This window comes from Anomaloglossus baeobatrachus, unplaced genomic scaffold (genome assembly GCF_048569485.1).
Source record: "Anomaloglossus baeobatrachus isolate aAnoBae1 unplaced genomic scaffold, aAnoBae1.hap1 Scaffold_720, whole genome shotgun sequence".
In the NCBI taxonomy this organism is placed as follows: Eukaryota; Metazoa; Chordata; class Amphibia; order Anura; family Aromobatidae; genus Anomaloglossus; species Anomaloglossus baeobatrachus.
In genome coordinates, this window is record NW_027445097.1 from 21,844 (window position 1) to 42,248 (window position 20,405).

General features: G+C 46.6%; 12 non-coding genes and 1 pseudogene across 12 annotated transcripts; all 13 read right to left on the minus strand.

The window, feature by feature from the left end:
- Positions 1-903: 903 nt before the first annotated feature.
- LOC142287279 (U2 spliceosomal RNA) lies at positions 904-1,094 on the minus strand. Its single transcript, XR_012748271.1, has one exon. It is a non-coding gene; the product is annotated as a U2 spliceosomal RNA (small nuclear RNA).
- A 1,387-nt stretch (positions 1,095-2,481) lies between these two features.
- On the minus strand, positions 2,482-2,672 carry LOC142287315 (U2 spliceosomal RNA). Its single transcript, XR_012748303.1, has one exon. It is a non-coding gene; the product is annotated as a U2 spliceosomal RNA (small nuclear RNA).
- A 1,387-nt stretch (positions 2,673-4,059) lies between these two features.
- Positions 4,060-4,255, minus strand: LOC142287305 (U2 spliceosomal RNA). The gene has a single exon (XR_012748295.1). It is a non-coding gene; the product is annotated as a U2 spliceosomal RNA (small nuclear RNA).
- Positions 4,256-4,939: 684 nt separating this feature from the next.
- LOC142287307 (U2 spliceosomal RNA) lies at positions 4,940-5,066 on the minus strand (annotated as a pseudogene).
- A 1,387-nt stretch (positions 5,067-6,453) lies between these two features.
- Positions 6,454-6,644, minus strand: LOC142287317 (U2 spliceosomal RNA). The gene has a single exon (XR_012748305.1). It is a non-coding gene; the product is annotated as a U2 spliceosomal RNA (small nuclear RNA).
- A 1,388-nt stretch (positions 6,645-8,032) lies between these two features.
- On the minus strand, positions 8,033-8,223 carry LOC142287319 (U2 spliceosomal RNA). Its single transcript, XR_012748306.1, has one exon. It is a non-coding gene; the product is annotated as a U2 spliceosomal RNA (small nuclear RNA).
- Positions 8,224-9,610: 1,387 nt separating this feature from the next.
- LOC142287320 (U2 spliceosomal RNA) lies at positions 9,611-9,801 on the minus strand. Its single transcript, XR_012748307.1, has one exon. It is a non-coding gene; the product is annotated as a U2 spliceosomal RNA (small nuclear RNA).
- A 1,387-nt stretch (positions 9,802-11,188) lies between these two features.
- LOC142287321 (U2 spliceosomal RNA) lies at positions 11,189-11,379 on the minus strand. The gene has a single exon (XR_012748308.1). It is a non-coding gene; the product is annotated as a U2 spliceosomal RNA (small nuclear RNA).
- Positions 11,380-12,766: 1,387 nt separating this feature from the next.
- Positions 12,767-12,957, minus strand: LOC142287322 (U2 spliceosomal RNA). The gene has a single exon (XR_012748309.1). It is a non-coding gene; the product is annotated as a U2 spliceosomal RNA (small nuclear RNA).
- Positions 12,958-14,344: 1,387 nt separating this feature from the next.
- Positions 14,345-14,535, minus strand: LOC142287323 (U2 spliceosomal RNA). The gene has a single exon (XR_012748310.1). It is a non-coding gene; the product is annotated as a U2 spliceosomal RNA (small nuclear RNA).
- A 1,387-nt stretch (positions 14,536-15,922) lies between these two features.
- Positions 15,923-16,113, minus strand: LOC142287325 (U2 spliceosomal RNA). Its single transcript, XR_012748311.1, has one exon. It is a non-coding gene; the product is annotated as a U2 spliceosomal RNA (small nuclear RNA).
- A 1,387-nt stretch (positions 16,114-17,500) lies between these two features.
- LOC142287326 (U2 spliceosomal RNA) lies at positions 17,501-17,691 on the minus strand. The gene has a single exon (XR_012748312.1). It is a non-coding gene; the product is annotated as a U2 spliceosomal RNA (small nuclear RNA).
- Positions 17,692-19,078: 1,387 nt separating this feature from the next.
- LOC142287327 (U2 spliceosomal RNA) lies at positions 19,079-19,269 on the minus strand. Its single transcript, XR_012748313.1, has one exon. It is a non-coding gene; the product is annotated as a U2 spliceosomal RNA (small nuclear RNA).
- Positions 19,270-20,405: the final 1,136 nt, after the last annotated feature.

The window sequence follows — 20,405 nt, forward strand, 5'->3', positions numbered from 1 at the left end:
CCACCCTCCCACCCAAAGAACAACTTCTTCTGCGCAGCTTGTTTTCTAGGCAGCAGCGCTATTGTGATGTCATCGGGGGGCATTGTGACAAGCCGCCAGTGTTCCGTCTCTTCATGTTGTGCACAGTTCAAACGGAAAATACATCAACAGGCAGACTACAGAAAAGCTTACTATCAAAGGTTAGAGGGGGGCTTTCTCAGAGGGCTTTTTACAGTTTTTCTATTCCCAATTAGCCGTTTAAGTGTACTTATTGAAAGTAGTAATTCTTTCATAGGCCGCCCTTTCTTAGTATTTGACGTTCCTTATATTGCGGTATGAGGCTTCGCAGTAGGTTGCAAACATTCATCACCCATGACTGTCCCCAATTGAGCTCAGAAGCTCAATGTCTATCATGACCTCTCTTTTAGAATGTCCAAGAGCAAGCAAACTATTCCTCCAGGAGAGGGCGCCAACAGACTACTAAAGAGATCATCATTACTCAAAGAAAACCCCAAAAACCAATGCATGATAGGAATAAACAGGTAACTTTCTTTGGAGTGGAAGCGGAGAGATCGCACCAGATGCCAATTCTAGATGTTATCACACCTGTGGTCACTGCAGCAGCAGGTGAATCCACTTTGTCCAAAAGGGATCTATTCCATTCAATTGCAAATGATCTAGATAAGACAGAGAACTGCAGCACGGGGACATAGCCGAGTTGGTCAGGTTGAGTGGTGATGAGTTTGCTATTTGGATGAATAAAGAAAGTCAAAAGTGTGAAAGATAAAAAACAAAAGGAGGAAGTGTGAAAAGTGAATGGGCCAAATTGAGGTGCATATGAAGACGTATGCTTTCTTCCAATTCATTAAATCGGGCTAATATGAATCAGGTGAATTGAGTTCTGCTTTTGGAAACTGGGTTAAGAAGGGGTGCACTGTTCCTGGAGGTACTGCAATACCAGGTCAATGCGTGGAGTGGACAGAGCAAGCTCTTTTTCCATCTCCCTGTTCTAAAAATCCATTTAATATATGGTCCCCAGATAGGGGACGTATCAGATATTAAACTGATAAGAACAGATACTACACTTGATCTTAGCCAAAAGGCCGAGAAGCGATAACCAGAATTGGTTTGGGCCTCGAGTGGCACCCTGGCCTATGCCGGACACATCTTAGGGAGAGAGAGCGAGAGGGAGACAAACCCACGCCTACACAAGACATTTTGTCACCCAAGCCAACCCTTGAAAAGGCTGCTTTGCAGAGCCAAAACAAGAAGAATGGTGCGTTTTGCAGCCGCCGCCCACTGCAATGAATCTGAATAACTCCTCCTTTAGGGCGCAAGCAACTCCCCTCCCCCTTGCAGTCTTTCCAATTCACGATACAAAAAGACGGACAGGACAGGTTGCCTGACTTTCCGTCACTGCCACCCTTTGCCATCCTTACCCGTAGAAAGCCCTTTCATCATCCCCAAACCCTAATCTTTTCCCTTTCCTTCCCAGCCCCCAAACCCTGCCCTCTGTACCTTTCTCACCACCCGCTTCCCTTCTCCTGTCATCCCCCTACCACCCGGGAAAAAAAGAGATTGCCCCCTCCTTCCACTAGCCCACCCTCCCACCCAAAGAACAACTTCTTCTGCGCAGCTTGTTTTCTAGGCAGCAGCGCTATTGTGATGTCATCGGGGGGCATTGTGACAAGCCGCCAGTGTTCCGTCTCTTCATGTTGTGCACAGTTCAAACGGAAAATACATCAACAGGCAGACTACAGAAAAGCTTACTATCAAAGGTTAGAGGGGGGCTTTCTCAGAGGGCTTTTTACAGTTTTTCTATTCCCAATTAGCCGTTTAAGTGTACTTATTGAAAGTAGTAATTCTTTCATAGGCCGCCCTTTCTTAGTATTTGACGTTCCTTATATTGCGGTATGAGGCTTCGCAGTAGGTTGCAAACATTCATCACCCATGACTGTCCCCAATTGAGCTCAGAAGCTCAATGTCTATCATGACCTCTCTTTTAGAATGTCCAAGAGCAAGCAAACTATTCCTCCAGGAGAGGGCGCCAACAGACTACTAAAGAGATCATCATTACTCAAAGAAAACCCCAAAAACCAATGCATGATAGGAATAAACAGGTAACTTTCTTTGGAGTGGAAGCGGAGAGATCGCACCAGATGCCAATTCTAGATGTTATCACACCTGTGGTCACTGCAGCAGCAGGTGAATCCACTTTGTCCAAAAGGGATCTATTCCATTCAATTGCAAATGATCTAGATAAGACAGAGAACTGCAGCACGGGGACATAGCCGAGTTGGTCAGGTTGAGTGGTGATGAGTTTGCTATTTGGATGAATAAAGAAAGTCAAAAGTGTGAAAGATAAAAAACAAAAGGAGGAAGTGTGAAAAGTGAATGGGCCAAATTGAGGTGCATATGAAGACGTATGCTTTCTTCCAATTCATTAAATCGGGCTAATATGAATCAGGTGAATTGAGTTCTGCTTTTGGAAACTGGGTTAAGAAGGGGTGCACCGTTCCTGGAGGTACTGCAATACCAGGTCAATGCGTGGAGTGGACAGAGCAAGCTCTTTTTCCATCTCCCTGTTCTAAAAATCCATTTAATATATGGTCCCCAGATAGGGGACGTATCAGATATTAAACTGATAAGAACAGATACTACACTTGATCTTAGCCAAAAGGCCGAGAAGCGATAACCAGAATTGGTTTGGGCCTCGAGTGGCACCCTGGCCTATGCCGGACACATCTTAGGGAGAGAGAGCGAGAGGGAGACAAACCCACGCCTACACAAGACATTTTGTCACCCAAGCCAACCCTTGAAAAGGCTGCTTTGCAGAGCCAAAACAAGAAGAATGGTGCGTTTTGCAGCCGCCGCCCACTGCAATGAATCTGAATAACTCCTCCTTTAGGGCGCAAGCAACTCCCCTCCCCCTTGCAGTCTTTCCAATTCACGATACAAAAAGACGGACAGGACAGGTTGCCTGACTTTCCGTCACTGCCACCCTTTGCCATCCTTACCCGTAGAAAGCCCTTTCATCATCCCCAAACCCTAATCTTTTCCCTTTCCTTCCCAGCCCCCAAACCCTGCCCTCTGTACCTTTCTCACCACCCGCTTCCCTTCTCCTGTCATCCCCCTACCACCCGGGAAAAAAAGAGATTGCCCCCTCCTTCCACTAGCCCACCCTCCCACCCAAAGAACAACTTCTTCTGCGCAGCTTGTTTTCTAGGCAGCAGCGCTATTGTGATGTCATCGGGGGGCATTGTGACAAGCCGCCAGTGTTCCGTCTCTTCATGTTGTGCACAGTTCAAACGGAAAATACATCAACAGGCAGACTACAGAAAAGCTTACTATCAAAGGTTAGAGGGGGGCTTTCTCAGAGGGCTTTTTACAGTTTTTCTATTCCCAATTAGCCGTTTAAGTGTACTTATTGAAAGTAGTAATTCTTTCATAGGCCGCCCTTTCTTAGTATTTGACGTTCCTTATATTGCGGTATGAGGCTTCGCAGTAGGTTGCAAACATTCATCACCCATGACTGTCCCCAATTGAGCTCAGAAGCTCAATGTCTATCATGACCTCTCTTTTAGAATGTCCAAGAGCAAGCAAACTATTCCTCCAGGAGAGGGCGCCAACAGACTACTAAAGAGATCATCATTACTCAAAGAAAACCCCAAAAACCAATGCATGATAGGAATAAACAGGTAACTTTCTTTGGAGTGGAAGCGGAGAGATCGCACCAGATGCCAATTCTAGATGTTATCACACCTGTGGTCACTGCAGCAGCAGGTGAATCCACTTTGTCCAAAAGGGATCTATTCCATTCAATTGCAAATGATCTAGATAAGACAGAGAACTGCAGCACGGGGACATAGCCGAGTTGGTCAGGTTGAGTGGTGATGAGTTTGCTATTTGGATGAATAAAGAAAGTCAAAAGTGTGAAAGATAAAAAACAAAAGGAGGAAGTGTGAAAAGTGAATGGGCCAAATTGAGGTGCATATGAAGACGTATGCTTTCTTCCAATTCATTAAATCGGGCTAATATGAATCAGGTGAATTGAGTTCTGCTTTTGGAAACTGGGTTAAGAAGGGGTGCACCGTTCCTGGAGGTACTGCAATACCAGGTCAATGCGTGGAGTGGACAGAGCAAGCTCTTTTTCCATCTCCCTGTTCTAAAAATCCATTTAATATATGGTCCCCAGATAGGGGACGTATCAGATATTAAACTGATAAGAACAGATTTTGATTTAATGAAGCTTTCCAAAGCACCGCAAAAAATGCATGACCGAAGTCACACCAAAAACAGTGCAAAGGCTAGGATTCGTGTGGACCCCTCCGTGAGGAGAGGGTCCCCAAAAATCAACCCCGTCCCTCCGAGCCAGAAGGCCACAGCAAGGGTCAGGGATCTTCGGTGCTCCCCCAAGCCGAAGCCTGGTTGAGCCTTGTCGTTGCTCCCAGCGTCCACCCAGGCATCTTACCCAAGTGGAGTAGAGAGCTACTAGTTGTTGGTTTCGCAGCCGAAACTGCCCGGACCGTCAACCGGTGTTGGTTTCTCAGCCCAAGGCTAACCGGACCTCCAACCGGGTGTTGGTTTCTCAGCCGAAGCTGACCCGGACCTCCAACCGGGTGTTGGTTTCTCAGCCGAAGCTGACCCAGACCTCCAACCGGGTGTTGGTTTCTCAGCCGAAGCTGACCCGGACCTCCAACCGGGTGTTGGTTTCTCAGCCCAAAGCTGAACGGACCTCCGACCATGATTATAAAAATTTCCCTTCCTAGCCAGAAGGCCGGGATAGAGCAATATGCTCAGAAAGTATGAAAGGGCAAGGTACGGTGTGCTACAGAGCCCAAGGCTCGCCGGGGTCCCAAGCCAGCAAGCTCAGACTCACTCCAGGGTCGTCAGTCCTGGGGCACATTGCACCATAGCCCCCACACTTACTCAGTCTAATAGCCTCGATCCTGGTAGGGCCATGTTTTCCTCTAGATGAATATACTATACATCAAGAGTACTAGCAAGCGCAACCTTCCAGTGTGCATTGCATCTGCCGAGCCTCACAGATACTACACTTGATCTTAGCCAAAAGGCCGAGAAGCGATAACCAGAATTGGTTTGGGCCTCGAGTGGCACCCTGGCCTATGCCGGACACATCTTAGGGAGAGAGAGCGAGAGGGAGACAAACCCACGCCTACACAAGACATTTTGTCACCCAAGCCAACCCTTGAAAAGGCTGCTTTGCAGAGCCAAAACAAGAAGAATGGTGCGTTTTGCAGCCGCCGCCCACTGCAATGAATCTGAATAACTCCTCCTTTAGGGCGCAAGCAACTCCCCTCCCCCTTGCAGTCTTTCCAATTCACGATACAAAAAGACGGACAGGACAGGTTGCCTGACTTTCCGTCACTGCCACCCTTTGCCATCCTTACCCGTAGAAAGCCCTTTCATCATCCCCAAACCCTAATCTTTTCCCTTTCCTTCCCAGCCCCCAAACCCTGCCCTCTGTACCTTTCTCACCACCCGCTTCCCTTCTCCTGTCATCCCCCTACCACCCGGGAAAAAAAGAGATTGCCCCCTCCTTCCACTAGCCCACCCTCCCACCCAAAGAACAACTTCTTCTGCGCAGCTTGTTTTCTAGGCAGCAGCGCTATTGTGATGTCATCGGGGGGCATTGTGACAAGCCGCCAGTGTTCCGTCTCTTCATGTTGTGCACAGTTCAAACGGAAAATACATCAACAGGCAGACTACAGAAAAGCTTACTATCAAAGGTTAGAGGGGGGCTTTCTCAGAGGGCTTTTTACAGTTTTTCTATTCCCAATTAGCCGTTTAAGTGTACTTATTGAAAGTAGTAATTCTTTCATAGGCCGCCCTTTCTTAGTATTTGACGTTCCTTATATTGCGGTATGAGGCTTCGCAGTAGGTTGCAAACATTCATCACCCATGACTGTCCCCAATTGAGCTCAGAAGCTCAATGTCTATCATGACCTCTCTTTTAGAATGTCCAAGAGCAAGCAAACTATTCCTCCAGGAGAGGGCGCCAACAGACTACTAAAGAGATCATCATTACTCAAAGAAAACCCCAAAAACCAATGCATGATAGGAATAAACAGGTAACTTTCTTTGGAGTGGAAGCGGAGAGATCGCACCAGATGCCAATTCTAGATGTTATCACACCTGTGGTCACTGCAGCAGCAGGTGAATCCACTTTGTCCAAAAGGGATCTATTCCATTCAATTGCAAATGATCTAGATAAGACAGAGAACTGCAGCACGGGGACATAGCCGAGTTGGTCAGGTTGAGTGGTGATGAGTTTGCTATTTGGATGAATAAAGAAAGTCAAAAGTGTGAAAGATAAAAAACAAAAGGAGGAAGTGTGAAAAGTGAATGGGCCAAATTGAGGTGCATATGAAGACGTATGCTTTCTTCCAATTCATTAAATCGGGCTAATATGAATCAGGTGAATTGAGTTCTGCTTTTGGAAACTGGGTTAAGAAGGGGTGCACCGTTCCTGGAGGTACTGCAATACCAGGTCAATGCGTGGAGTGGACAGAGCAAGCTCTTTTTCCATCTCCCTGTTCTAAAAATCCATTTAATATATGGTCCCCAGATAGGGGACGTATCAGATATTAAACTGATAAGAACAGATACTACACTTGATCTTAGCCAAAAGGCCGAGAAGCGATAACCAGAATTGGTTTGGGCCTCGAGTGGCACCCTGGCCTATGCCGGACACATCTTAGGGAGAGAGAGCGAGAGGGAGACAAACCCACGCCTACACAAGACATTTTGTCACCCAAGCCAACCCTTGAAAAGGCTGCTTTGCAGAGCCAAAACAAGAAGAATGGTGCGTTTTGCAGCCGCCGCCCACTGCAATGAATCTGAATAACTCCTCCTTTAGGGCGCAAGCAACTCCCCTCCCCCTTGCAGTCTTTCCAATTCACGATACAAAAAGACGGACAGGACAGGTTGCCTGACTTTCCGTCACTGCCACCCTTTGCCATCCTTACCCGTAGAAAGCCCTTTCATCATCCCCAAACCCTAATCTTTTCCCTTTCCTTCCCAGCCCCCAAACCCTGCCCTCTGTACCTTTCTCACCACCCGCTTCCCTTCTCCTGTCATCCCCCTACCACCCGGGAAAAAAAGAGATTGCCCCCTCCTTCCACTAGCCCACCCTCCCACCCAAAGAACAACTTCTTCTGCGCAGCTTGTTTTCTAGGCAGCAGCGCTATTGTGATGTCATCGGGGGGCATTGTGACAAGCCGCCAGTGTTCCGTCTCTTCATGTTGTGCACAGTTCAAACGGAAAATACATCAACAGGCAGACTACAGAAAAGCTTACTATCAAAGGTTAGAGGGGGGGCTTTCTCAGAGGGCTTTTTACAGTTTTTCTATTCCCAATTAGCCGTTTAAGTGTACTTATTGAAAGTAGTAATTCTTTCATAGGCCGCCCTTTCTTAGTATTTGACGTTCCTTATATTGCGGTATGAGGCTTCGCAGTAGGTTGCAAACATTCATCACCCATGACTGTCCCCAATTGAGCTCAGAAGCTCAATGTCTATCATGACCTCTCTTTTAGAATGTCCAAGAGCAAGCAAACTATTCCTCCAGGAGAGGGCGCCAACAGACTACTAAAGAGATCATCATTACTCAAAGAAAACCCCAAAAACCAATGCATGATAGGAATAAACAGGTAACTTTCTTTGGAGTGGAAGCGGAGAGATCGCACCAGATGCCAATTCTAGATGTTATCACACCTGTGGTCACTGCAGCAGCAGGTGAATCCACTTTGTCCAAAAGGGATCTATTCCATTCAATTGCAAATGATCTAGATAAGACAGAGAACTGCAGCACGGGGACATAGCCGAGTTGGTCAGGTTGAGTGGTGATGAGTTTGCTATTTGGATGAATAAAGAAAGTCAAAAGTGTGAAAGATAAAAAACAAAAGGAGGAAGTGTGAAAAGTGAATGGGCCAAATTGAGGTGCATATGAAGACGTATGCTTTCTTCCAATTCATTAAATCGGGCTAATATGAATCAGGTGAATTGAGTTCTGCTTTTGGAAACTGGGTTAAGAAGGGGTGCACCGTTCCTGGAGGTACTGCAATACCAGGTCAATGCGTGGAGTGGACAGAGCAAGCTCTTTTTCCATCTCCCTGTTCTAAAAATCCATTTAATATATGGTCCCCAGATAGGGGACGTATCAGATATTAAACTGATAAGAACAGATACTACACTTGATCTTAGCCAAAAGGCCGAGAAGCGATAACCAGAATTGGTTTGGGCCTCGAGTGGCACCCTGGCCTATGCCGGACACATCTTAGGGAGAGAGAGCGAGAGGGAGACAAACCCACGCCTACACAAGACATTTTGTCACCCAAGCCAACCCTTGAAAAGGCTGCTTTGCAGAGCCAAAACAAGAAGAATGGTGCGTTTTGCAGCCGCCGCCCACTGCAATGAATCTGAATAACTCCTCCTTTAGGGCGCAAGCAACTCCCCTCCCCCTTGCAGTCTTTCCAATTCACGATACAAAAAGACGGACAGGACAGGTTGCCTGACTTTCCGTCACTGCCACCCTTTGCCATCCTTACCCGTAGAAAGCCCTTTCATCATCCCCAAACCCTAATCTTTTCCCTTTCCTTCCCAGCCCCCAAACCCTGCCCTCTGTACCTTTCTCACCACCCGCTTCCCTTCTCCTGTCATCCCCCTACCACCCGGGAAAAAAAGAGATTGCCCCCTCCTTCCACTAGCCCACCCTCCCACCCAAAGAACAACTTCTTCTGCGCAGCTTGTTTTCTAGGCAGCAGCGCTATTGTGATGTCATCGGGGGGCATTGTGACAAGCCGCCAGTGTTCCGTCTCTTCATGTTGTGCACAGTTCAAACGGAAAATACATCAACAGGCAGACTACAGAAAAGCTTACTATCAAAGGTTAGAGGGGGGCTTTCTCAGAGGGCTTTTTACAGTTTTTCTATTCCCAATTAGCCGTTTAAGTGTACTTATTGAAAGTAGTAATTCTTTCATAGGCCGCCCTTTCTTAGTATTTGACGTTCCTTATATTGCGGTATGAGGCTTCGCAGTAGGTTGCAAACATTCATCACCCATGACTGTCCCCAATTGAGCTCAGAAGCTCAATGTCTATCATGACCTCTCTTTTAGAATGTCCAAGAGCAAGCAAACTATTCCTCCAGGAGAGGGCGCCAACAGACTACTAAAGAGATCATCATTACTCAAAGAAAACCCCAAAAACCAATGCATGATAGGAATAAACAGGTAACTTTCTTTGGAGTGGAAGCGGAGAGATCGCACCAGATGCCAATTCTAGATGTTATCACACCTGTGGTCACTGCAGCAGCAGGTGAATCCACTTTGTCCAAAAGGGATCTATTCCATTCAATTGCAAATGATCTAGATAAGACAGAGAACTGCAGCACGGGGACATAGCCGAGTTGGTCAGGTTGAGTGGTGATGAGTTTGCTATTTGGATGAATAAAGAAAGTCAAAAGTGTGAAAGATAAAAAACAAAAGGAGGAAGTGTGAAAAGTGAATGGGCCAAATTGAGGTGCATATGAAGACGTATGCTTTCTTCCAATTCATTAAATCGGGCTAATATGAATCAGGTGAATTGAGTTCTGCTTTTGGAAACTGGGTTAAGAAGGGGTGCACCGTTCCTGGAGGTACTGCAATACCAGGTCAATGCGTGGAGTGGACAGAGCAAGCTCTTTTTCCATCTCCCTGTTCTAAAAATCCATTTAATATATGGTCCCCAGATAGGGGACGTATCAGATATTAAACTGATAAGAACAGATACTACACTTGATCTTAGCCAAAAGGCCGAGAAGCGATAACCAGAATTGGTTTGGGCCTCGAGTGGCACCCTGGCCTATGCCGGACACATCTTAGGGAGAGAGAGCGAGAGGGAGACAAACCCACGCCTACACAAGACATTTTGTCACCCAAGCCAACCCTTGAAAAGGCTGCTTTGCAGAGCCAAAACAAGAAGAATGGTGCGTTTTGCAGCCGCCGCCCACTGCAATGAATCTGAATAACTCCTCCTTTAGGGCGCAAGCAACTCCCCTCCCCCTTGCAGTCTTTCCAATTCACGATACAAAAAGACGGACAGGACAGGTTGCCTGACTTTCCGTCACTGCCACCCTTTGCCATCCTTACCCGTAGAAAGCCCTTTCATCATCCCCAAACCCTAATCTTTTCCCTTTCCTTCCCAGCCCCCAAACCCTGCCCTCTGTACCTTTCTCACCACCCGCTTCCCTTCTCCTATCATCCCCCTACCACCCGGGAAAAAAAGAGATTGCCCCCTCCTTCCACTAGCCCACCCTCCCACCCAAAGAACAACTTCTTCTGCGCAGCTTGTTTTCTAGGCAGCAGCGCTATTGTGATGTCATCGGGGGGCATTGTGACAAGCCGCCAGTGTTCCGTCTCTTCATGTTGTGCACAGTTCAAACGGAAAATACATCAACAGGCAGACTACAGAAAAGCTTACTATCAAAGGTTAGAGGGGGGCTTTCTCAGAGGGCTTTTTACAGTTTTTCTATTCCCAATTAGCCGTTTAAGTGTACTTATTGAAAGTAGTAATTCTTTCATAGGCCGCCCTTTCTTAGTATTTGACGTTCCTTATATTGCGGTATGAGGCTTCGCAGTAGGTTGCAAACATTCATCACCCATGACTGTCCCCAATTGAGCTCAGAAGCTCAATGTCTATCATGACCTCTCTTTTAGAATGTCCAAGAGCAAGCAAACTATTCCTCCAGGAGAGGGCGCCAACAGACTACTAAAGAGATCATCATTACTCAAAGAAAACCCCAAAAACCAATGCATGATAGGAATAAACAGGTAACTTTCTTTGGAGTGGAAGCGGAGAGATCGCACCAGATGCCAATTCTAGATGTTATCACACCTGTGGTCACTGCAGCAGCAGGTGAATCCACTTTGTCCAAAAGGGATCTATTCCATTCAATTGCAAATGATCTAGATAAGACAGAGAACTGCAGCACGGGGACATAGCCGAGTTGGTCAGGTTGAGTGGTGATGAGTTTGCTATTTGGATGAATAAAGAAAGTCAAAAGTGTGAAAGATAAAAAACAAAAGGAGGAAGTGTGAAAAGTGAATGGGCCAAATTGAGGTGCATATGAAGACGTATGCTTTCTTCCAATTCATTAAATCGGGCTAATATGAATCAGGTGAATTGAGTTCTGCTTTTGGAAACTGGGTTAAGAAGGGGTGCACCGTTCCTGGAGGTACTGCAATACCAGGTCAATGCGTGGAGTGGACAGAGCAAGCTCTTTTTCCATCTCCCTGTTCTAAAAATCCATTTAATATATGGTCCCCAGATAGGGGACGTATCAGATATTAAACTGATAAGAACAGATACTACACTTGATCTTAGCCAAAAGGCCGAGAAGCGATAACCAGAATTGGTTTGGGCCTCGAGTGGCACCCTGGCCTATGCCGGACACATCTTAGGGAGAGAGAGCGAGAGGGAGACAAACCCACGCCTACACAAGACATTTTGTCACCCAAGCCAACCCTTGAAAAGGCTGCTTTGCAGAGCCAAAACAAGAAGAATGGTGCGTTTTGCAGCCGCCGCCCACTGCAATGAATCTGAATAACTCCTCCTTTAGGGCGCAAGCAACTCCCCTCCCCCTTGCAGTCTTTCCAATTCACGATACAAAAAGACGGACAGGACAGGTTGCCTGACTTTCCGTCACTGCCACCCTTTGCCATCCTTACCCGTAGAAAGCCCTTTCATCATCCCCAAACCCTAATCTTTTCCCTTTCCTTCCCAGCCCCCAAACCCTGCCCTCTGTACCTTTCTCACCACCCGCTTCCCTTCTCCTGTCATCCCCCTACCACCCGGGAAAAAAAGAGATTGCCCCCTCCTTCCACTAGCCCACCCTCCCACCCAAAGAACAACTTCTTCTGCGCAGCTTGTTTTCTAGGCAGCAGCGCTATTGTGATGTCATCGGGGGGCATTGTGACAAGCCGCCAGTGTTCCGTCTCTTCATGTTGTGCACAGTTCAAACGGAAAATACATCAACAGGCAGACTACAGAAAAGCTTACTATCAAAGGTTAGAGGGGGGCTTTCTCAGAGGGCTTTTTACAGTTTTTCTATTCCCAATTAGCCGTTTAAGTGTACTTATTGAAAGTAGTAATTCTTTCATAGGCCGCCCTTTCTTAGTATTTGACGTTCCTTATATTGCGGTATGAGGCTTCGCAGTAGGTTGCAAACATTCATCACCCATGACTGTCCCCAATTGAGCTCAGAAGCTCAATGTCTATCATGACCTCTCTTTTAGAATGTCCAAGAGCAAGCAAACTATTCCTCCAGGAGAGGGCGCCAACAGACTACTAAAGAGATCATCATTACTCAAAGAAAACCCCAAAAACCAATGCATGATAGGAATAAACAGGTAACTTTCTTTGGAGTGGAAGCGGAGAGATCGCACCAGATGCCAATTCTAGATGTTATCACACCTGTGGTCACTGCAGCAGCAGGTGAATCCACTTTGTCCAAAAGGGATCTATTCCATTCAATTGCAAATGATCTAGATAAGACAGAGAACTGCAGCACGGGGACATAGCCGAGTTGGTCAGGTTGAGTGGTGATGAGTTTGCTATTTGGATGAATAAAGAAAGTCAAAAGTGTGAAAGATAAAAAACAAAAGGAGGAAGTGTGAAAAGTGAATGGGCCAAATTGAGGTGCATATGAAGACGTATGCTTTCTTCCAATTCATTAAATCGGGCTAATATGAATCAGGTGAATTGAGTTCTGCTTTTGGAAACTGGGTTAAGAAGGGGTGCACCGTTCCTGGAGGTACTGCAATACCAGGTCAATGCGTGGAGTGGACAGAGCAAGCTCTTTTTCCATCTCCCTGTTCTAAAAATCCATTTAATATATGGTCCCCAGATAGGGGACGTATCAGATATTAAACTGATAAGAACAGATACTACACTTGATCTTAGCCAAAAGGCCGAGAAGCGATAACCAGAATTGGTTTGGGCCTCGAGTGGCACCCTGGCCTATGCCGGACACATCTTAGGGAGAGAGAGCGAGAGGGAGACAAACCCACGCCTACACAAGACATTTTGTCACCCAAGCCAACCCTTGAAAAGGCTGCTTTGCAGAGCCAAAACAAGAAGAATGGTGCGTTTTGCAGCCGCCGCCCACTGCAATGAATCTGAATAACTCCTCCTTTAGGGCGCAAGCAACTCCCCTCCCCCTTGCAGTCTTTCCAATTCACGATACAAAAAGACGGACAGGACAGGTTGCCTGACTTTCCGTCACTGCCACCCTTTGCCATCCTTACCCGTAGAAAGCCCTTTCATCATCCCCAAACCCTAATCTTTTCCCTTTCCTTCCCAGCCCCCAAACCCTGCCCTCTGTACCTTTCTCACCACCCGCTTCCCTTCTCCTGTCATCCCCCTACCACCCGGGAAAAAAAGAGATTGCCCCCTCCTTCCACTAGCCCACCCTCCCACCCAAAGAACAACTTCTTCTGCGCAGCTTGTTTTCTAGGCAGCAGCGCTATTGTGATGTCATCGGGGGGCATTGTGACAAGCCGCCAGTGTTCCGTCTCTTCATGTTGTGCACAGTTCAAACGGAAAATACATCAACAGGCAGACTACAGAAAAGCTTACTATCAAAGGTTAGAGGGGGGCTTTCTCAGAGGGCTTTTTACAGTTTTTCTATTCCCAATTAGCCGTTTAAGTGTACTTATTGAAAGTAGTAATTCTTTCATAGGCCGCCCTTTCTTAGTATTTGACGTTCCTTATATTGCGGTATGAGGCTTCGCAGTAGGTTGCAAACATTCATCACCCATGACTGTCCCCAATTGAGCTCAGAAGCTCAATGTCTATCATGACCTCTCTTTTAGAATGTCCAAGAGCAAGCAAACTATTCCTCCAGGAGAGGGCGCCAACAGACTACTAAAGAGATCATCATTACTCAAAGAAAACCCCAAAAACCAATGCATGATAGGAATAAACAGGTAACTTTCTTTGGAGTGGAAGCGGAGAGATCGCACCAGATGCCAATTCTAGATGTTATCACACCTGTGGTCACTGCAGCAGCAGGTGAATCCACTTTGTCCAAAAGGGATCTATTCCATTCAATTGCAAATGATCTAGATAAGACAGAGAACTGCAGCACGGGGACATAGCCGAGTTGGTCAGGTTGAGTGGTGATGAGTTTGCTATTTGGATGAATAAAGAAAGTCAAAAGTGTGAAAGATAAAAAACAAAAGGAGGAAGTGTGAAAAGTGAATGGGCCAAATTGAGGTGCATATGAAGACGTATGCTTTCTTCCAATTCATTAAATCGGGCTAATATGAATCAGGTGAATTGAGTTCTGCTTTTGGAAACTGGGTTAAGAAGGGGTGCACCGTTCCTGGAGGTACTGCAATACCAGGTCAATGCGTGGAGTGGACAGAGCAAGCTCTTTTTCCATCTCCCTGTTCTAAAAATCCATTTAATATATGGTCCCCAGATAGGGGACGTATCAGATATTAAACTGATAAGAACAGATACTACACTTGATCTTAGCCAAAAGGCCGAGAAGCGATAACCAGAATTGGTTTGGGCCTCGAGTGGCACCCTGGCCTATGCCGGACACATCTTAGGGAGAGAGAGCGAGAGGGAGACAAACCCACGCCTACACAAGACATTTTGTCACCCAAGCCAACCCTTGAAAAGGCTGCTTTGCAGAGCCAAAACAAGAAGAATGGTGCGTTTTGCAGCCGCCGCCCACTGCAATGAATCTGAATAACTCCTCCTTTAGGGCGCAAGCAACTCCCCTCCCCCTTGCAGTCTTTCCAATTCACGATACAAAAAGACGGACAGGACAGGTTGCCTGACTTTCCGTCACTGCCACCCTTTGCCATCCTTACCCGTAGAAAGCCCTTTCATCATCCCCAAACCCTAATCTTTTCCCTTTCCTTCCCAGCCCCCAAACCCTGCCCTCTGTACCTTTCTCACCACCCGCTTCCCTTCTCCTATCATCCCCCTACCACCCGGGAAAAAAAGAGATTGCCCCCTCCTTCCACTAGCCCACCCTCCCACCCAAAGAACAACTTCTTCTGCGCAGCTTGTTTTCTAGGCAGCAGCGCTATTGTGATGTCATCGGGGGGCATTGTGACAAGCCGCCAGTGTTCCGTCTCTTCATGTTGTGCACAGTTCAAACGGAAAATACATCAACAGGCAGACTACAGAAAAGCTTACTATCAAAGGTTAGAGGGGGGCTTTCTCAGAGGGCTTTTTACAGTTTTTCTATTCCCAATTAGCCGTTTAAGTGTACTTATTGAAAGTAGTAATTCTTTCATAGGCCGCCCTTTCTTAGTATTTGACGTTCCTTATATTGCGGTATGAGGCTTCGCAGTAGGTTGCAAACATTCATCACCCATGACTGTCCCCAATTGAGCTCAGAAGCTCAATGTCTATCATGACCTCTCTTTTAGAATGTCCAAGAGCAAGCAAACTATTCCTCCAGGAGAGGGCGCCAACAGACTACTAAAGAGATCATCATTACTCAAAGAAAACCCCAAAAACCAATGCATGATAGGAATAAACAGGTAACTTTCTTTGGAGTGGAAGCGGAGAGATCGCACCAGATGCCAATTCTAGATGTTATCACACCTGTGGTCACTGCAGCAGCAGGTGAATCCACTTTGTCCAAAAGGGATCTATTCCATTCAATTGCAAATGATCTAGATAAGACAGAGAACTGCAGCACGGGGACATAGCCGAGTTGGTCAGGTTGAGTGGTGATGAGTTTGCTATTTGGATGAATAAAGAAAGTCAAAAGTGTGAAAGATAAAAAACAAAAGGAGGAAGTGTGAAAAGTGAATGGGCCAAATTGAGGTGCATATGAAGACGTATGCTTTCTTCCAATTCATTAAATCGGGCTAATATGAATCAGGTGAATTGAGTTCTGCTTTTGGAAACTGGGTTAAGAAGGGGTGCACCGTTCCTGGAGGTACTGCAATACCAGGTCAATGCGTGGAGTGGACAGAGCAAGCTCTTTTTCCATCTCCCTGTTCTAAAAATCCATTTAATATATGGTCCCCAGATAGGGGACGTATCAGATATTAAACTGATAAGAACAGATACTACACTTGATCTTAGCCAAAAGGCCGAGAAGCGATAACCAGAATTGGTTTGGGCCTCGAGTGGCACCCTGGCCTATGCCGGACACATCTTAGGGAGAGAGAGCGAGAGGGAGACAAACCCACGCCTACACAAGACATTTTGTCACCCAAGCCAACCCTTGAAAAGGCTGCTTTGCAGAGCCAAAACAAGAAGAATGGTGCGTTTTGCAGCCGCCGCCCACTGCAATGAATCTGAATAACTCCTCCTTTAGGGCGCAAGCAACTCCCCTCCCCCTTGCAGTCTTTCCAATTCACGATACAAAAAGACGGACAGGACAGGTTGCCTGACTTTCCGTCACTGCCACCCTTTGCCATCCTTACCCGTAGAAAGCCCTTTCATCATCCCCAAACCCTAATCTTTTCCCTTTCCTTCCCAGCCCCCAAACCCTGCCCTCTGTACCTTTCTCACCACCCGCTTCCCTTCTCCTGTCATCCCCCTACCACCCGGGAAAAAAAGAGATTGCCCCCTCCTTCCACTAGCCCACCCTCCCACCCAAAGAACAACTTCTTCTGCGCAGCTTGTTTTCTAGGCAGCAGCGCTATTGTGATGTCATCGGGGGGCATTGTGACAAGCCGCCAGTGTTCCGTCTCTTCATGTTGTGCACAGTTCAAACGGAAAATACATCAACAGGCAGACTACAGAAAAGCTTACTATCAAAGGTTAGAGGGGGGCTTTCTCAGAGGGCTTTTTACAGTTTTTCTATTCCCAATTAGCCGTTTAAGTGTACTTATTGAAAGTAGTAATTCTTTCATAGGCCGCCCTTTCTTAGTATTTGACGTTCCTTATATTGCGGTATGAGGCTTCGCAGTAGGTTGCAAACATTCATCACCCATGACTGTCCCCAATTGAGCTCAGAAGCTCAATGTCTATCATGACCTCTCTTTTAGAATGTCCAAGAGCAAGCAAACTATTCCTCCAGGAGAGGGCGCCAACAGACTACTAAAGAGATCATCATTACTCAAAGAAAACCCCAAAAACCAATGCATGATAGGAATAAACAGGTAACTTTCTTTGGAGTGGAAGCGGAGAGATCGCACCAGATGCCAATTCTAGATGTTATCACACCTGTGGTCACTGCAGCAGCAGGTGAATCCACTTTGTCCAAAAGGGATCTATTCCATTCAATTGCAAATGATCTAGATAAGACAGAGAACTGCAGCACGGGGACATAGCCGAGTTGGTCAGGTTGAGTGGTGATGAGTTTGCTATTTGGATGAATAAAGAAAGTCAAAAGTGTGAAAGATAAAAAACAAAAGGAGGAAGTGTGAAAAGTGAATGGGCCAAATTGAGGTGCATATGAAGACGTATGCTTTCTTCCAATTCATTAAATCGGGCTAATATGAATCAGGTGAATTGAGTTCTGCTTTTGGAAACTGGGTTAAGAAGGGGTGCACCGTTCCTGGAGGTACTGCAATACCAGGTCAATGCGTGGAGTGGACAGAGCAAGCTCTTTTTCCATCTCCCTGTTCTAAAAATCCATTTAATATATGGTCCCCAGATAGGGGACGTATCAGATATTAAACTGATAAGAACAGATACTACACTTGATCTTAGCCAAAAGGCCGAGAAGCGATAACCAGAATTGGTTTGGGCCTCGAGTGGCACCCTGGCCTATGCCGGACACATCTTAGGGAGAGAGAGCGAGAGGGAGACAAACCCACGCCTACACAAGACATTTTGTCACCCAAGCCAACCCTTGAAAAGGCTGCTTTGCAGAGCCAAAACAAGAAGAATGGTGCGTTTTGCAGCCGCCGCCCACTGCAATGAATCTGAATAACTCCTCCTTTAGGGCGCAAGCAACTCCCCTCCCCCTTGCAGTCTTTCCAATTCACGATACAAAAAGACGGACAGGACAGGTTGCCTGACTTTCCGTCACTGCCACCCTTTGCCATCCTTACCCGTAGAAAGCCCTTTCATCATCCCCAAACCCTAATCTTTTCCCTTTCCTTCCCAGCCCCCAAACCCTGCCCTCTGTACCTTTCTCACCACCCGCTTCCCTTCTCCTGTCATCCCCCTACCACCCGGGAAAAAAAGAGATTGCCCCCTCCTTCCACTAGCCCACCCTCCCACCCAAAGAACAACTTCTTCTGCGCAGCTTGTTTTCTAGGCAGCAGCGCTATTGTGATGTCATCGGGGGGCATTGTGACAAGCCGCCAGTGTTCCGTCTCTTCATGTTGTGCACAGTTCAAACGGAAAATACATCAACAGGCAGACTACAGAAAAGCTTACTATCAAAGGTTAGAGGGGGGCTTTCTCAGAGGGCTTTTTACAGTTTTTCTATTCCCAATTAGCCGTTTAAGTGTACTTATTGAAAGTAGTAATTCTTTCATAGGCCGCCCTTTCTTAGTATTTGACGTTCCTTATATTGCGGTATGAGGCTTCGCAGTAGGTTGCAAACATTCATCACCCATGACTGTCCCCAATTGAGCTCAGAAGCTCAATGTCTATCATGACCTCTCTTTTAGAATGTCCAAGAGCAAGCAAACTATTCCTCCAGGAGAGGGCGCCAACAGACTACTAAAGAGATCATCATTACTCAAAGAAAACCCCAAAAACCAATGCATGATAGGAATAAACAGGTAACTTTCTTTGGAGTGGAAGCGGAGAGATCGCACCAGATGCCAATTCTAGATGTTATCACACCTGTGGTCACTGCAGCAGCAGGTGAATCCACTTTGTCCAAAAGGGATCTATTCCATTCAATTGCAAATGATCTAGATAAGACAGAGAACTGCAGCACGGGGACATAGCCGAGTTGGTCAGGTTGAGTGGTGATGAGTTTGCTATTTGGATGAATAAAGAAAGTCAAAAGTGTGAAAGATAAAAAACAAAAGGAGGAAGTGTGAAAAGTGAATGGGCCAAATTGAGGTGCATATGAAGACGTATGCTTTCTTCCAATTCATTAAATCGGGCTAATATGAATCAGGTGAATTGAGTTCTGCTTTTGGAAACTGGGTTAAGAAGGGGTGCACCGTTCCTGGAGGTACTGCAATACCAGGTCAATGCGTGGAGTGGACAGAGCAAGCTCTTTTTCCATCTCCCTGTTCTAAAAATCCATTTAATATATGGTCCCCAGATAGGGGACGTATCAGATATTAAACTGATAAGAACAGATACTACACTTGATCTTAGCCAAAAGGCCGAGAAGCGATAACCAGAATTGGTTTGGGCCTCGAGTGGCACCCTGGCCTATGCCGGACACATCTTAGGGAGAGAGAGCGAGAGGGAGACAAACCCACGCCTACACAAGACATTTTGTCACCCAAGCCAACCCTTGAAAAGGCTGCTTTGCAGAGCCAAAACAAGAAGAATGGTGCGTTTTGCAGCCGCCGCCCACTGCAATGAATCTGAATAACTCCTCCTTTAGGGCGCAAGCAACTCCCCTCCCCCTTGCAGTCTTTCCAATTCACGATACAAAAAGACGGACAGGACAGGTTGCCTGACTTTCCGTCACTGCCACCCTTTGCCATCCTTACCCGTAGAAAGCCCTTTCATCATCCCCAAACCCTAATCTTTTCCCTTTCCTTCCCAGCCCCCAAACCCTGCCCTCTGTACCTTTCTCACCACCCGCTTCCCTTCTCCTGTCATCCCCCTACCACCCGGGAAAAAAAGAGATTGCCCCCTCCTTCCACTAGCCCACCCTCCCACCCAAAGAACAACTTCTTCTGCGCAGCTTGTTTTCTAGGCAGCAGCGCTATTGTGATGTCATCGGGGGGCATTGTGACAAGCCGCCAGTGTTCCGTCTCTTCATGTTGTGCACAGTTCAAACGGAAAATACATCAACAGGCAGACTACAGAAAAGCTTACTATCAAAGGTTAGAGGGGGGCTTTCTCAGAGGGCTTTTTACAGTTTTTCTATTCCCAATTAGCCGTTTAAGTGTACTTATTGAAAGTAGTAATTCTTTCATAGGCCGCCCTTTCTTAGTATTTGACGTTCCTTATATTGCGGTATGAGGCTTCGCAGTAGGTTGCAAACATTCATCACCCATGACTGTCCCCAATTGAGCTCAGAAGCTCAATGTCTATCATGACCTCTCTTTTAGAATGTCCAAGAGCAAGCAAACTATTCCTCCAGGAGAGGGCGCCAACAGACTACTAAAGAGATCATCATTACTCAAAGAAAACCCCAAAAACCAATGCATGATAGGAATAAACAGGTAACTTTCTTTGGAGTGGAAGCGGAGAGATCGCACCAGATGCCAATTCTAGATGTTATCACACCTGTGGTCACTGCAGCAGCAGGTGAATCCACTTTGTCCAAAAGGGATCTATTCCATTCAATTGCAAA